This window comes from Panthera pardus, unplaced genomic scaffold (assembly GCF_024362965.1).
Source record: "Panthera pardus isolate Hobbes unplaced genomic scaffold, ASM2436296v1 HiC_scaffold_6, whole genome shotgun sequence".
Taxonomy (NCBI): Eukaryota; Metazoa; Chordata; class Mammalia; order Carnivora; family Felidae; genus Panthera; species Panthera pardus.
In genome coordinates this window covers 96,587,303-96,597,190 of record NW_026526991.1, presented here as the reverse complement: position 1 = coordinate 96,597,190, position 9,888 = coordinate 96,587,303, and the positions used below count along the sequence as shown (strand labels likewise).

At 38.5% G+C, this 9,888-nt stretch overlaps 1 long non-coding RNA gene across 1 annotated transcript; it reads left to right on the top strand.

The window, feature by feature from the left end:
- The first annotated feature begins 502 nt into the window (after window positions 1-502).
- Window positions 503-8,280, top strand: LOC128775030 (uncharacterized). Its single transcript, XR_008419607.1, has 3 exons — window positions 503-659; window positions 5,716-5,823; window positions 8,151-8,280. It is a non-coding gene; the product is annotated as an uncharacterized LOC128775030 (long non-coding RNA).
- Window positions 8,281-9,888: the final 1,608 nt, after the last annotated feature.

The following is a 9,888-nucleotide window of genomic DNA, read 5'->3' as shown; positions in this document are numbered from 1 at the left end:
TTGTGTAGAATCTCTGTTGTAAGGCATTATAAAGATGAAAAAAAATTTCCCTAATATCCCCAGATACTTGCTTTAACCTGTTTATTTCAGATGATCATGCTTATTCATTTAGCTGTCCCTGTTACGTAATGAGAAATATTGCCATTTTAATGCCTCAGGCCACATTGCACAGGATTCGAACTGTGTTCTTTGCCTACTGTCCTCAAAAATGAGCGAGTAGAGAGCGATGTGCACGACTCCGATATCACCCTATTCAAGGAGACAGATGGACGAAAGATATTCAAAGGATGAAAGGAGAGGTAAAGTTTTTTGTTTGCTTTCTTATTTTGTGAAAATATGATTTCAAGTAAGAAGAAATGAAATCATGATAATTGGGTTTCTGTATATCTGACGTTATTTGTCCGGTTCTTCATAGATCAAGGGGTATATGTAAATGTAAAATTCAAGGATATTTGTAATCACAGTAAAAAGGGATATTCATTTCCAATTCCAGAATGAATTCCATTTTGTTCCAACTCTGAGGGCTTTCCTAAGCTCAATGCTTACTATATATTTTGCTTTCTGAATCTGTACAGAATTTCCACGGCGTAAGGTTGCATTAACCCTGGGAGTTACATGTGTTTTCCTCCTGCTGGCAAGCACAGGCTTAAGATATATGCGTGAGTATCGGGCACACACACATTTTTTTTTTTATGAGAACAAGGAGCAGCGTGAAAAATGAGATACCATAACTGAATTTCTGCTGAGCCTTTGTAAACTATAGAGTCCTATAGAAATGTTAGTAATCACGATGGTGTTTATAATGTTGATGACAATGATTTTGCTATTTTGCCATCACTTAGCTTTTACACCACACGAAATAGTGTATGTCATGGCTGTAATGGCACAAAATTTTCCTGAAATGTACAGTGAGGTTTACATATATATTCATCTTTATATTTTGTGAAGGAGGAAGTTTTCCATATGACCAGAGAATTGGAAAAATCTTCCTTGAGTAGTACACTCCTTATCATACTGCAATACTGATTAAATCACAGAGGAATATAAGGTTGATCTATTTTTATATCATTTTTATATTTTTCACATCGATTGTTAAAAATGTATAGAAAACACTTGTTTTTAATATCTTCTTCCTGAATTTTTAATCCTTCGGTTCATTTATTCCACAACAATTTTGAGTATCTTCTCTGGGTCAGGGAGTATGTATAATAGATACTAAAGATACAGGAATTTTAAACAGTCAGCACTTAATGAGCTCAGTATAAAGGGGATTTTTTTCAAAATGAAAGTTATTCTTTTTTCAAGATGAGGTTTGTTTGTTTGTTTACTTTTGAGAGAGAGACAGAGGGTATGCAAATGGAAGGGGGGGAGAGAGAGAGAGGGAGAGAGAGAGAATTCCAAGTAGTCTCCTCACCACAGATGCAGAGCCTGGTGCTGAGCTCAAACTCATCAACTGCGAGATCACGACCTGAGCAGAAGTCAGATGCTTAACTGATTGAGCCACCCAGGCGCTCCTATGTATTTTTAATGTCTTAGTTATGTTTGAGAGAGAAAGAGAGAGAGAGAGAGAGCATGAGCTGGGGTCGGGGGCAGAAAGAGAGGAAGGCAGAAGATCCTAAGTGGGCTCTGTGCTGACAGCAGGGAACCTGATGAGCAGCTGGAAATCATGAACCCTAAGATCAAGACCTGAGCCGAAGTCAGACACTCGGCTGACAGCCTCCCAGGTGCCCTGTAAACAGTTTTTAAAATAAAATATTATTAGTGCTGGGGTAAAGGCTTCAAGATATCAGCTGAATAGAATACTTCATGCTGAGGGCCAGAAAACTTTCCTCCAGGAGATAATAATTGATATGATGTAAAGGATAGGTAGGACTTAATCAGGAAGCTTGGGGTAGAGAGACTACTTATCCAGGCATAGAAAACAAGAACCAAAGAACTGGATGCTTTAGGAGAATTAAGAAGTAGCTATAAATAGGTTTGCCTAGGTATGCACGTTTTGATAATTTTAATATCTTAAGAAATTTTAGATTTGTTCTAAAAACAAAAGAAACCACCGAAAGGTTTTATGTGAGGGAAAAACATGACTCCTGTCCCATGAGGCGATAGGGATTTGGGAAAGGTCAATCTCAACATCCGGCAAGTGGGTGGAAGGAGAAGATAACAGGATGTTTCAGGAATCAGGGTTAGTTAGAATGACTGAATTAGTGTTATGAAGAAGAAATGAAGGGTAGGCACCATTTATGAGAAATCTTCAATAAGAATTGCTAGAATATGAGTGCGTGAGGGAGACATTTGAATCAGTGATACCATTTGACATGAGGCTTACACACCTTGGTGAATGTATTCCAATAAATATTACAGAGAACACAAGAAGAACACTAAGTACGGTTTGGTGTTTGCGTAGGTGTGCTAATAACAGTAAGGAGTGAGGTGCTTGGACATATCAGTGGAGATGACCAGAAAGAATGAGATTGGTCTTGTCTGTTAGAGTAGGTTTTAACAGCAGACACAGACCATCAGCACGTACACGGTGGTATTAAAAGTCTGGAGATCAAGGAAGATGCCTGGATGAAAGATACTGGAAGATATCATAGAGGAAAGCAGAAGCTGGACCAAGCTCTGCCTTGTGAAACCAGGGAGAGTAGATCAGGCTAGAAGAACAAGGGTGAGGCGAAGGATTCTTAGGATAAATCAACATTTAGCTGGAGGTAAAAGATGAGTAAAAACAGTGAAAAACCATGATGCTTGGTTAAACAAGTAGGTGGGAGTCCAAAACATTATGGTATCATGGGGAGAAGGCAAAGGTAGTCCAGAGTTCCAAATTGTACAGGAGGATCAGGTATTATAATGGCTAGAGATATGCTTATTAAATTTGGCAAGAGAGAGACCGAAATGATATTTTCTAGAGTAGCTCCAGTGGGATAGTGGGTATGGTCAAAGCCTGACTGTAATGGCTAAAACTCTTTCACACATTAGGAAGCAGATACAGAGAATACAGTGAATACAGATCAGTGAATTCCGAGATCAGTGAATACAGAAAAGCATTTATTTTAATTATGGATAAGCGAAACATTTACCAAGCCTTGAAAATATGTGGATGTATATGATCTCGAGCGTTGTTAAAGGCAGTATTACCTGATAGAAACACTTAGCGAGTTTGGTACTGTCTTCTACAGCTCGACACGATTCAGTAATTCTCACCCTAAGTATATATCCAACAGATATACTTGCACATACACAGAAATGAACTTCTACAGGACAGTTCGTAGCAGTGCTATTCACAATGTGGAACATATCACAACTACTCAAAAGATCATTAATGGGAGAGTAAATGAGATCTCTGCAATTGATTTGCCAATGGAATGTATGTGACAGTCAAGACAATGACAATGGTATTCAACAATATGCATGAAATTTAGCAAGAGCATATGAAATGGAAAAACAAAGCAAGAGCACAAAAGTTTGTGCATGTCACGATACATTTTTATAAGATGCAACAGTGCAAAACAAATACAATAAATAGTAATATTTCAGGAAATCCACAAAGAGGCAATAACACTATATATAAAATGTATGAAGGGAGTAATTGAATGTGCATTAGTTACAGCATGTGAGAGAAGTAGGGAGATGAGATGAAATGACTAGCAAAGTAAATAAATGTAATGCTTAAGGTCCTGGCTACAATTTGGGGTAGCTAACAACTTGCTAACTAAGGAAGAAAAACCAGTTCTGCGAGCAATGTGGTAAGTGTCTCATGAATGAAGGAATGTGAACAATCTTATGTTAGCACCCAATCTGAGAGTAAAGAAAAGAACTCTGTTACAAAAAAATATGAAAAAGGAGGACAGGAACTTTGTGGGAAAGCTGACTTGATCATATGCAAGAGAAGGGAACCATGAGAAGGAAACTGTGGAGGGTTCAAGAGAGAAATTGACAGTAGGAGATCAAGATCACCAAAGATTCGATACGGGATGAAATCCAGAGCAGGGGTGAGAGTTTCACGCTTGTTCAATGCAAAGCTCATTTTTTTCTGGGGTAGAGTGAGAGATACCTGTGTTATCTATAGGAGGAGGTGCAGGAAGGTGAGGAGAAGGTATCCTTGCTGGTGACTGTTTCCATGCAAAGGAGCAGATGAGGCCATGTTCTGAGAGGAAGGGGCAAGGAGGTGCACCAGATAATTTAGACAAAGTATAAATACTTGAAATAGCTGTTGAATTGAGAAAAGAGTGTGCTTTAAGAACGATAGTGTGTTATATTGAGAGGTGAAATGGTGAAGAAAATCTAAGCGTTGGTCAGCATTAGTTTGTATGTGTACAATTTTGTGATCTTTTTTTGTCACTTGAGTTTCAGAACCTTGAGGGGAGATGAGATGGTGAATGACAAATGTGCTCCAAAATTGGCTATTTTATACATTAAAAAAAAAATTTTTTTTAAATTTTTCAAGGAGGCTCCCCACCCAACTTGGGCCTGACCTCACGACCCTGAGATCAAGAGTGGCTTGCTCAATGGAGTGTTAGCCAAGAGCCCCAGTGAAGCTGGCTATTTTTCGATGTGCATAAAGACTATGCTGCAAGCTTCTTGGAGGTCCTGCCAAAATTGGTTCTGTACTACGTGTCCTTGGATGGACAAAAAGGAAAGGAGAAGGGAATTGATTGGTGCCAAGAAATGGTAGTATTTAGGTACAGGAGGTCTTAATGTGGGTGTTTTTTTTTTTTAAATGGTTTTTATTTATGGTTGAGAGAAAGAGATAGAGAGAGCACAGGAGGGGTGGGGGGTGGACCCAGGGAGAGTGGGACAGAGGATCCGAAGTGGCCTCTGTGCCGATAACAGTGAGCCAGATGCGGGGCCCAACTCATGAACTGTGAGATCATGACTTGAGCCCAGGTCAGACGCTTAACCAACTGAGCCATCCAGGGGCCCTTTAAGGTGTCTTTTCAATTCAGATCCAGTATATGAACACTGGAATGGATGACTGAGTTGAAGCAGTAGTTATATTTATTGCCACGGAGTACATCAGGAGACTGTGCAATTGATGTTGGAGTTTTACAAGTAGACGTTGCATTTGGTTCAGTGATGGGTGGTAGAGAGCTGGAAATGACGATTCCTAGCTGCGTAACAAATCCTTAAGGGACCTTTCTTTCCGTCTTTGTACACTTAAAGAGCCATACACTGCGTGATTTTACACTTTTTTATGTGTGAGTTTGGAGAAGATACTGCCAATTTGCTCAGAGATTTTTCACTTACTTTTTGCATGTTAGAAGTCGCCATGTGTGCTCTTCCTCTATGTATATTCAGTGTATTAATTATAAGCTTGTACTAGAGGAGAGTCAAATCCCTGGTGTTTAGCTTCCTGTGCAAATACTACATGCTAAATAAAATACTGGCTACTTCATTTCACCAACTGTGTAATCATTATTTGAAGAGTAAGTGGCGTAGAAACTAAAAGTATATTTCACTTCCTGTTTACATTTCTGTTTTATAGAAGTTGATTCCTGTCTCACGTACTTCCAAAATAATGTATAGCAAGTTATCATTTTATTTAAAAATCTGTTTTATGTTCTGGCACTTCAACATATTGTAACCTGGCAGTGTCTCTGATCGTACTTTCATTTAGTCAGCGCCACTCACTGTGCCATTTAGAAGTAGAGTAAGTGATTATAATAAAATGATCTATTACAAGCATTCAAGACCTTAGTTTTATAAAATGAATTGAAGTTTTTCACAGGTGTTCTGGAGAAATCAGGCAAGATATGAAAGAACCAGAAGACAAGAATGCTTCCTTAGCAGAAGTTGAAGATCACTTAATTTTACTACCCACTACAGGTATGTACTGAATGATTATACTGATAGTTTACAGTTTTTTTCCTCCATGGGATTATCTCATTCTGTTCAATTTTAATGTATCATTTTAAAACTTCACATTGAATTTGTCAAGTCCTTTAATTTTTCTCACTTTTTAAAATTAAATCCATTTTCTTTCTTCTAGCTAATTGAATTCTTGACTTTCACAAAGTCATGTTGATTTGATTGAGTATTTTCTGCTTGTGGATGAATTTTCTCCAGTCTAGATCTCTTGGAATTAATACCACCCTCTTATATTCACTTAGGTGAATTTCTCCCGAAGGGAGAACTGCTTCCTATTGGAGCAGTGTATCTGTACTTGGGAAGTCAGGATTTCTCAGTGTCATTTTAACAATGGTCTGACGTCTGTCAGTCTCTGGCTCCACAATTTGACTCCAAAGCTATTCTCAACATGAGACGTTTGGGATACAGGAAAACCACCTATTTTTCAGTCATTCAGTCTGATGTAAGCAATATGTATGCATACACGTATGTATATATGTGTATATATATATGTATGTATATATATGTATACATAAAGAAAGCATAAGTCTCTAAGTGGTCTTGTGGTTGAGGATCATGTGGCTTTGTTTTCAAGATAAAGATCATGACACATTACTTTTTCAAAAGAAATTATTAAATCCCAGCTGGTTAACATATATGTAGTCTGGTAATTCATTCAGGAGTAGAATTTAGGAAATCATCACTTATATACAACACCTAGTGCTCATCCCAACAGGTGTCCCCCTTAATGCCCATCACCCATTTGGCCCTCCTCTCAGCCAACAGCCCTCCAGCAACCCTCAGTTTTTTCTCTGTATTGAAGAGTTTCTTCTGGTTTGCCTATTACGGTTTTCCTCCCTTTATGTTTTTAGCTTGTTTTTCCTTATCTTCCCCTATGTTTATCTATTTTGTTTCTTAAATTCCACATATGAGTGAAATCTTATATTTCTCTTTCTCTGACTGATTTTGCTTACCACGATACACTCTACTTGCACCCACATTGTTACAAATGCAAGACTTCATTCCTTCTGATGGCTGAGTGATATTCCATTGTAGAATATACCGTCTTTACCCATTCATCGGTGATGGCCATTTGGGCTCTTTCCATGATTTAGCTATTATTGAAACTGGTGCAAAACATTGGGGTGCATGTGACACTTCATATTAGCATTTGTGTGTCCTTTGGGCAAATGCCTAGTAGTGCCATTATTGTTTCTAATTATAGGGTAGCTCTATGTTTCATTTTTTAAGAAACAGCCATGATGTTTTCCAGAGTGACTGCACCTGCTTGCATTCCCACCAGCAGTGCAAAAATGTTCCCCTTTATCCACATCCTTGCCAACATCTGTTCTTGCCCAAATAGTTCATTTTAGCCATTCTGGCAGGTGTGAGGTGGTATCTCATTGTGGTTTTGATTTGTATTTCCCTGATGATGAGTGATGTGGAGCATCTTTTCATGTGTCTGTAGGCCATCTGGATGTCTTCTTTGGAAAAGTGTCTGTTCATGTCTTTGGCCCATTTCTTCACTGGATTATTTGCCTTTTGAGTGTTGAGTTCCGTAAGGTCTTTATAGATTTTGGATACTAATCCTTTGTCTGATATTTCATTTGCAAATATTTTCTTCCATTCTGTCCGTTGCCTTTTAGTTTTGCTGATTGTTTCCTTCGTGGTGCAGAAGCTTTTTATCTTGATGAGGTCCCAATAGTTCGTTTTTGCTTTTGTTTCCCTTGCCCCTGGAGACATGTCGAGTAAGAAGGTCTTGCAGGTGAGGTCAAAGAGGTTGTTTCCTGTTTTCTACTCTAGGATTTTGATGGTTTTGACATTTAGGTCTGTCATGCATCTTGAGTTGTTTTTGTGTATGGTGTAAGAATGTGGTCCAGGTTCATTCTTCTACATGTTGCTGTCCCGTTTTCCCAACACCAGTTGCTGAAGAGACTGTCTTCTTTCCATTGGATATTGTTTCCTGCTTGGTCAAAGATTAGCTGGCTGCACATTTGTGGGTCCATTTCTGGGTTCTCCGTTCTGTTCCGTTGATCTGTGTGTTTACTTTTGTACCAATACCATACAGTTTTGATGAAAACCGTTTTGTAAAATAGCTTGATCCAGGATTGTGATGTGTCCAGCTTTGGTTTTCTTTTTTAACATTCGTTTGGCTATTCAGTGTCTTTTGTGGTTCTGTACAAATTTTGGGTTTGCTCTAGCTCTGTGAAGAACGCTGGTGTTATTTTGATAGAAATTGCATCGAATGTGTAGATTGCTTTGGGTAGTGTCAGGATTTTAACAATGTTTGTTTTCCAATCCATGAGCATGGAATGAAGACGATGACACATTTCAAGGAAACTGGTACTGCTGTGGAAAAAGCTGTTACCACTTTTCAAAAGAGGAGAAAACTTGGGAGAGGAGCATGGTGTCATGCCAAGATCTGCAGGCTAGTCTCCTGAAGATTGATACTAAAGAAGAGCAAGTATGTCTACTTTCCTAAACCTGAGTAAATGCTTTGAGTATGCAATGTATGTCTGGAGTTCAGATAATTGTTTCGACTTTCCTCCAATTGAAGCACTTTGTTAACTGGTGCAGATTTCTCTGTGGAAGAGACATAGGTGTAACAAGTGACCAAGAAGAACCATTGATTTAAATCAAGAAGAAAAGCTCTTCTGGGCATGCCATGGAATGATTTTCAGTCTTTAGTATTGTATATTTTGCATCTTAACACTTAGTATGCTTCAAACGGCTCAGCATTTCGCTTCTCAGGGCTAATACAGGGCGAAAGAACTGCTTCAAGGGTATGAGCATTCTGAAGAGATAATTTCTCATTGTACTGAGTTCTGTTGTTCCTTCATCAGTATATGGGAGGGATTCAACTTCAAAGGAAAGATGAGTCTCTCCCTTCATGGCCATGGGAAAAGAGGTTGAAAAATGAAGAGGTTGAATGTAGCTAGAATGCTTCTTTTTTTTTTTAATTATTTTTTAACATTTATTCACTTTTCAAGAGACAGAGAGACAGAGTGCGAGTGGGATAGGGGCAGAGAGAGAGGAAGACAGAATGTGAAGCAGACTCCAGGCTCCAAGCTGTCAGCACAGAGCCCGACGCGGGCTCGAACTCACATACCGTGTGATCATGACCTGAGCCAAAGTCAGACACTCAACCGACGGAGTTACTCAGGCACCCTGGAATGATTCTTTGGAAATGATTTTTTTCCTTTTGCTTATAATCCAGAATGACAGAGAGAGCATCTCTTTTCTAGAAGAGAAAATGTAGATCACATTTGCCATTACTTTTAATGTTTGGCAATATAAAGTCAGTAGAATGGATTCTGTGGGGTTCCTTCTAATGATTCCATAAATAGTCCGTGTAGGCACTGAGTTCTAGTTACACGATCTAGTTCTAGCATTGATATTTCTATAAGTGTCTTGTGGAGGATGAGTTAAAAGCCCTATGTTTTCAAAAAACAAAACAAAATAAAACAACATCCAGGCCAATAACCACTGGGCATGTGGTTGGCCCAGTTGGTGGGCCATGTGCCTCCTGATATTGGGGTTGTGAGTTCAATCCCATGTTGCATGTAAAGCTTACCTTAAAAAAAAGAACGCTGTGTTTCTTGTTTATAAAATTCTTATTAAAATAATGATATGATTATGAATGATTCACTCGTAAATATGAGAAAGAAATGAAGTACAAACTAGCACATTGGTTCAAACAAATTTTAAAAATTCAAGACCGCTTATAAGTACCTTCATTAATTTCAACCTGGATTGCAATGTATTTTCCTCTCAGGACTGCCTTCGCTGCTTCCCAAAGCGTTTGGATTGTTGTATTTTCATTTTCATTTGTTTCCATATATTTTTTAATTTCTTCCCTAATTGCCTTGTTGACCCATTCATTCTTTAGTAGGGTGTTCTTTAACCTCCATGCTTTTGGAGGTTTTTCCAGACTTTTTCCTGCGGTTGATTTCAAGCTTCATAGCACTGTGGTCTGAAAGTATGCATGGTATGATTTCAATTCTTGTATACTTATGAAGGGCTGTTTTGTCACCCAGTATGTGA